The sequence below is a fragment of the Rhagoletis zephyria genome, unplaced genomic scaffold, assembly GCF_001687245.7.
Source record: "Rhagoletis zephyria isolate East Lansing unplaced genomic scaffold, Rhagoletis_zephyria_1.1 Rzeph_scaffold_04906, whole genome shotgun sequence".
Classification (NCBI taxonomy): domain Eukaryota; kingdom Metazoa; phylum Arthropoda; class Insecta; order Diptera; family Tephritidae; genus Rhagoletis; species Rhagoletis zephyria.
Genome location: NW_016161989.1, coordinates 27,749 through 34,279, shown reverse-complemented (window position 1 = coordinate 34,279; position 6,531 = coordinate 27,749). Strand labels below are relative to the sequence as shown.

Genomic DNA, 6,531 nt, shown 5'->3' with positions numbered 1-6,531 from the left:
AGAAACCTTAATACAAACGAAGGTGGATATGAAGATGAAGATGAAGATGAAGATGAAGATGAAGATGAAGATGAAGATGAAGATGACGATGAAGATGAAGATGAAGATAAGGACAAAGATCATAACCCCTTAACTTTAACTCATCTTAACTTAAAACCTTACTCCACCTGAGCTCACCACACATTAATTCACCACACTTTAACTCCCCACACCTAAATTCACCACAACTCAACTCGCCACACCTTAACCCCCGCACCTAAATCCACCACACCTAAATCGACCACCCTTAATTCACCACACCTCAACTTTCTCACCACACCTTAACTCACCTCAACTCACCACACCAAAATTCACCACACCTTAATTCACCACACCTCAACTTTCTCACCATAACTTAACTTGAATCCACCACACCTAAATTCACCACACCGTAACTCCTACACCCAATTCCACCACACCGCAGCTCACCACACCCAATTTCACCACATGACATGATATCACTTGATGTGGCATCAAAGGCAACATCATTTGGCATAAAATGAACCAAAATAAATAAGATTTAGATAGAGGTGAAAAAAGGGATAAAAAGGAAATACAACTGAAGAGTGTGCGATGTTATATTGTGGTGTGTTATGCTTCATATGTTATGTTATTTATTCTTATGTTATGGTTATGTTATGTTATGCCAAGTACTAAGCTAAACTCCCCTCCACTTAACCCATTCCAACTAATGTTATTTTAGCTCATTCAACTTACATAAACTATCCTTAATTTTATCGGTTGAATTTCAACCGCTGGGCGAACACTAGTAATAATAAAATGCCTATACTTTATTTTTCATTAAATTTTCTCATTTTATTAAAATTTCCTTACAAATTGATTATACCAATTATTGTCAACATTATTCTGATATTTGGAACGCAAGGCAGATTCTTCCCGACCTGCAACAATTAGGTGGACAAATACGTACTCGGACGCCCCTACTACCTGTTACGCAACGATATGCAGGAGCTATTGAAGGGCAATTCTTTTCACAAATACGTTGACCACGTCGTGGCAGAACATTTATCTGAGGGCACCTTGGTCGTTGTGCTGCAAATACATATATACCAAATTAGTTGATTACGCACGTTTTACATCTATAATGTAAAAAAAGAAAAACTTACATTTAACCAGAGCTACGGCAAGTATAGTAAAAACTAAAATCACGTAAAAATATTTCGACATTTTTTATCGTCTGCTGATAGCAAGTCAGAAAATGAAATACGAATGGGCTCGAGACTTCAATGCCTTTTATATAGAAATTTAAACTAGATTTTTTTTTTATAACGTTAACACACTTTATTTACTTTTGCTTAAAAGCACATTAATACATAGTTAACAGATTTTAAGCCCTTTTTTTGTCGTATACATGTTTATCTAGCCTATTGAGTTTATACAATTTATAATTTTATACAGCCATTGTACTTTCGACAACAATCCAATGAACAAGTCGTCACTGTGGTAGCCGATTTCGCTATATAGCAGCCAATCGGTGATCCACGAATTCTCCGTAGACAGAGTCGCTCACAAACTCGATCACCCGGTTTGACAGTGCGTCGTTCCCAGTTGCATTGAGGTTTTCGTGCTGAAAAATATTTAGTACTTATGTAAATAAATATGCATATCAAATTAATAAGGAATAAATGGCAGTAGCTCATAAACTACTATGAAGAAAGGTTTCGAAATTATGGCAGCGATCTTTTGATTCGTTTCTAAATTTTTCATTTTTTGCCCAATTTTTGTATGGGGAAAAGAAATTTCATCCGAAAAAATGAGGCACCCCCTTCGCTTTTTCCTTTTGATATTTGTAATATCTATACCAACTTTCATTTTTCTACTACACCAATACAACAAATACAGGGTGCTCAGTGTCATTGAAATTCGCTAATGGATCGCCGTGAAACGGGAAAAAATATTGGTAATTTTTCTAAAAAAGCTACTGTTGCCATGACAACTGAAGCTTGTGATATTTTAATAGATAATTTAAATTAGAAATGTTCTTAGGTTACTTAACCCAATTGCTTGATTAATATATGAACACAATAATTCTAGAGTAAAATATTTTAAATTTTTAATTTAAATTTTTACTTAGAAACGTAAGGTTTGGCACCAGCACTTCTTTCGGCAAGAGGAAAAATTTTGGAAGGTGCCCCAAATCCTATATCGAAAAAAAAATTTTTGTACCACTCTAATGTACATACATTGTACATATATGCGTTTTAACTTTCGTATATGAAAATTCCATATAAGAAAAATTCGAAGTCAACCAAATCAAAAAAAAAAAAATACAACAAAATTATTCTTGTGAGTTTCTCATCATTCTTCATCTTTTCCTCATACTAGCTGTATATAACAAAAAAAAATAATAAAAATCATATGCCTAATGTATATATTCTACATTGTATATTTAGTAACGAAATACCTTCTACATTTACAAAAACTGCGAATATAGCTGCGGTTATCAATAAAAAACTCATTGCGCGCATTTTTATTACTACTCAGATTTTTGCTGCTGAATAATTCTTTTTATAGCCTCATGAGTTTAATCAATCTATGTGCTTCTTGCTCCAGCTGATTTTTCGGATATGAAAAGCACTTTTTTGTTTTATCAACTTTTCGACTTTACATAATGTTAAAGCAATTGTTTCACTGTACCTGCATTGATTGGGATAAAGTAATGAATAACTACTGGTTAATTTCCTGCTTTGCTAACCAGAAAATTTGTCGTAATAACCAGGAAACAAAAAATGCCCCGCCTTTCAAGATAGCGAAAAATACCATTCGAAGAATTCCTCACAAAAGTGAGGAAGTTATCGTCGATCTCATTTATTATGACAGCTGTTAAATTTTTTCATTGGCACATTCATGCAAACATACGTGCATGTATAGAAATAATGTATATATTTTGGCCACCGCCTCTGTCTCACATTAGTGAGCATATGTATCTGAGCGCAGACTAGCGTTGTCCTAGAATACATATATGTATGCATTTTATGACCTCCACGCCCAACTGACTATAGACTGACCTTTAATGATACTCGCAAAGTCACCTGTTGCAGACTATAGAGTCGGACTGTCTTGGAAAACACATATGTATATATCAATGTATATTAAACTAAACTCATGCCAATCCAGAATTGAACCCTACGACTCTAACATATCTCGTCCTTTGATCCCCCTGAACTTAGTTGGGCCTGCCTAGAATCATAATGGTCAAGTTCAACTAAAAGTAGGCCAAGGAGGGGTACTGTTTTGACGTGACCGGACCATTGAGTGGGCATGTGAAGAGGTCGTTAGAAGAACCTTCATATGCCGGACATACATTACCAAATGTATGGGGTCTAGTCTGGATAAGTAACAGTTTAAATAGTAATTGAGGCAGAGTCACGTGGGTCTTTCTATGTACATAGTCAATGACGGCATTCACAGGGCGAGAGTTGGTGGTGTAAGTGGTGACGGTCTCCTTGTGGTCCAATTGCGGTTTCATGCGCTGAGAAATAGAGCAGATTGTTGAAGGTTACTTCGAAGATTTTCGGGCTATTCACAATCGGAATTGGCAAGCTGTCGACGTGGCTGCCTGTAACCGGATCCCTTTTGTCCAGGTATTAAAAATTATTGCTTAGGATTTCTTAGGGGAGAAGGATAGACTCCTTGCAGTAAATAAGCTGGAAAGTATGGAAAGGTACGAGATGATCTATGTCTACTATTTAGTAGCGTGGAATGGCAGACGGTGTCAAATGCGTTTTTGCAAGTCCAACGCTACTAGGGTTGTTCTCTTATACTGAGGACCTTGGTGAGTTGATCTACTCCCATTGGACCCAATGTTTTCAGCATCAACATGCATATTTCGTCGAGACCAATATCTTTGAAGGCTTTCGCCTTCCCGATGACCACCTGGACCTCGCCGCTGGTGAAAACAAGACACCGCTAAGTTTAAGCAGTTTTTGCAGCCTTCTGGCCATTCGACGCTTGGCATTGTTCACCGGAAGGTGCAATGTGAATTACTGGCAAACAATAGTTCGCGCATCGCTCCACTCTGTCATAACGCTGTCGCGGAATCGACGTGCCGAAGGTGGTCATTCTCATTCGTTAGAACACCGCTTCGGCTGAGAAATTCGAGCGAGTTTCCACAATGCATGCAGCAGGAATGAACCGTGATGCGGCGGGAGTGACAACCTTGTGGAATTAGCATTCGGCAGCATGAACGTCTTTTGGTGTGCGTAGGACGCCGAATGTGGCCTCGGTAACATTCGCGAGGACCTGCCACTGAGGTTTGTTAAAGTTGATATAGGTGCGGTGTACCGCGGAAGCAAATTCGGCTGGTTTGTCAATCGAGCTTAGGGCAGGTAGTCTACTGTATCACTACTGAATCTACTGACTCTAGTGAATCACCCTGTATTTGAAACGTTTTGGTTATAAAGAAGCGCAATTATTTACTATTATTTAATCAACTCCCACTTTTTGCAGTGTGGGTTCGGCACAGAAGTATCATGCTTTATTATGCCGAAACGTGTGCACTACCTTGATTAAGCGCCTAATGTGCGGACTGCCTAAAAGTACTACCACCTTTTTTTAACAAAGCGTGAAGCATACGACTACCGTTATTCCCATATACTTTACGGTAAAATATATTTTCAGGCTTATGAAGGACTTGCATCATTTTATTTCCCTTAATTTTTTTAATATAAGCTTCTAGAATGCGGTGTTCCTAACACCTTGACACTAAAAAAACCCAATGGAATTAGATTTTTTAAACATGTGGTAACTCTCCTACATATAGTTAACATGTAAAGTCTTTTCAAAACCAATTTGGTTGATGCACATAACATTTAACACTTGATTTAAATTGTTTAATAATTTGAGCTTACTTTCCTAACGGTTGGCAACTCTTTTCAAAAAAGTGAAATCTTATTGCAACGCCCTTTGCTTAGACACCTCTAATGGCATTGATTAGTAAATAGTTTGAAAGCTTAAACCTTATTGCACTTCTACAGCCCAAGCCCTTTGACACCTCATTCTGGTAAATCGAACGAACGGTGCAGATCTGATGACCTGGACAAAAAAATCCCTTCTCGCATTATATTATTTAGTTCTATATAAAATACTGGAAGTTAGTTGTAATAAATGTTTGTTTTATTGCAATAACTTCAGGATTTCTTTAGCGACTTCGAAGTTTCATTGTATTGAAAATTATAGTAAATATCAAATGTAAAAAATGCAACATCTTTTTGAAAAAATGTTTAAAAATTAATATAATAATAAAAAACTCTGTAAAATATTTTTGAAGTATACACTTAATTAATGTGCATTTATTTATACATACGTATATAACAATTTCATATTAATACTACACAATTTTTCTAAAATTATAATCGCTAAAGTCTGCGACAGCCATCACCAATGCGACAGCAAAATGGAGGACATATTCTGATGGTTATAGGCAAACGTGAAGTTGCGCATTTGATCGGAGTACGAGTGGGTGGACACTGTCTTTCGCATAACCTTTGGCCTATAGATGTTTTTATCGGTATCTTGAGACATGCTCTTGAGACTTGAGCTAAAAATAAAAAATCGATTATACGATTTAATAAAAAAACATTTATATTTCTTTTGTATGCCAATTAATCCGCTAATTTGAACTTACCATCTACTGTGATAAGAGCCAGAAGTAAAAGGATCAGTATTGCGCTATAATTTTTTGTCATTTTTTCGGTGTATAGTCGACAGGTTATATGTTGATATGGTAAATTGCATGAGCTTTTATACTTTTAATGCTACTGCAGCATATGCTACATATTTATATGTACATACATATGAATAAGCACAGTTACATACATAAATGAATGTACATACTGCTAAACAAAAAGGTTTTTATGTACAAAATTTCTCCCAATGGCTAATTTGTTTGTATTCTTTAAAACCATTATAGGAAAAGTATTTTACCAATTGTGATATGAACTTATTCGTCAAAAATTTTTGTAAATAAGCATACATACATATATGAATGTACATTAAGGTGGTCCTTAAAAATATCAATGGCTCATTCCATCTCAAATCACCCAGGCCGGGGGAAAGTGAATTTAAGTTTGCGATAAAACTCACAGGAATTGTTCCTTGAACAATTTAAGGAGACACGTATTTTTTCTTTTTGCTCAGAAACGCGAATTTTTCGAATAATGTATTTTTTTCTTTTTGAGTACGAACGCTTATTTTTTCCTCTCTTAATAGCAACTTTTGATGAAATCGCTTATAACTGCCGCAAAAAAGCAAGGATTTTAACGATTTTTTTTTTTTTAATTGCAGATATTGATCTACTGAATCGATCTAGTGAACTAAACATCAGTAATTTTTTATTAATAATTAATTATTGTTTATAAACAAAAAAAATTTTTTTTCAAATTGATTTTTTCCAAATTGCCACATCTGTTTTTTCTCTCAAACTTTTTTGGTTATTAGGGAATAGTATAAACTATTTTCAGTAAGTGTAGC

At 35.6% G+C, this 6,531-nt stretch overlaps 1 long non-coding RNA gene across 1 annotated transcript; it reads right to left on the bottom strand.

Annotated features, from left to right (window-relative positions):
• Positions 1-853: 853 nt before the first annotated feature.
• Positions 854-2,542, bottom strand: LOC108371352 (uncharacterized). The gene is made up of 3 exons (XR_001848740.1): positions 2,465-2,542; positions 1,167-1,627; positions 854-1,092 (listed from the first exon to the last, which is right to left on the bottom strand). It is a non-coding gene; the product is annotated as an uncharacterized LOC108371352 (long non-coding RNA).
• Between the last annotated feature and the right edge of the window lie 3,989 nt (positions 2,543-6,531).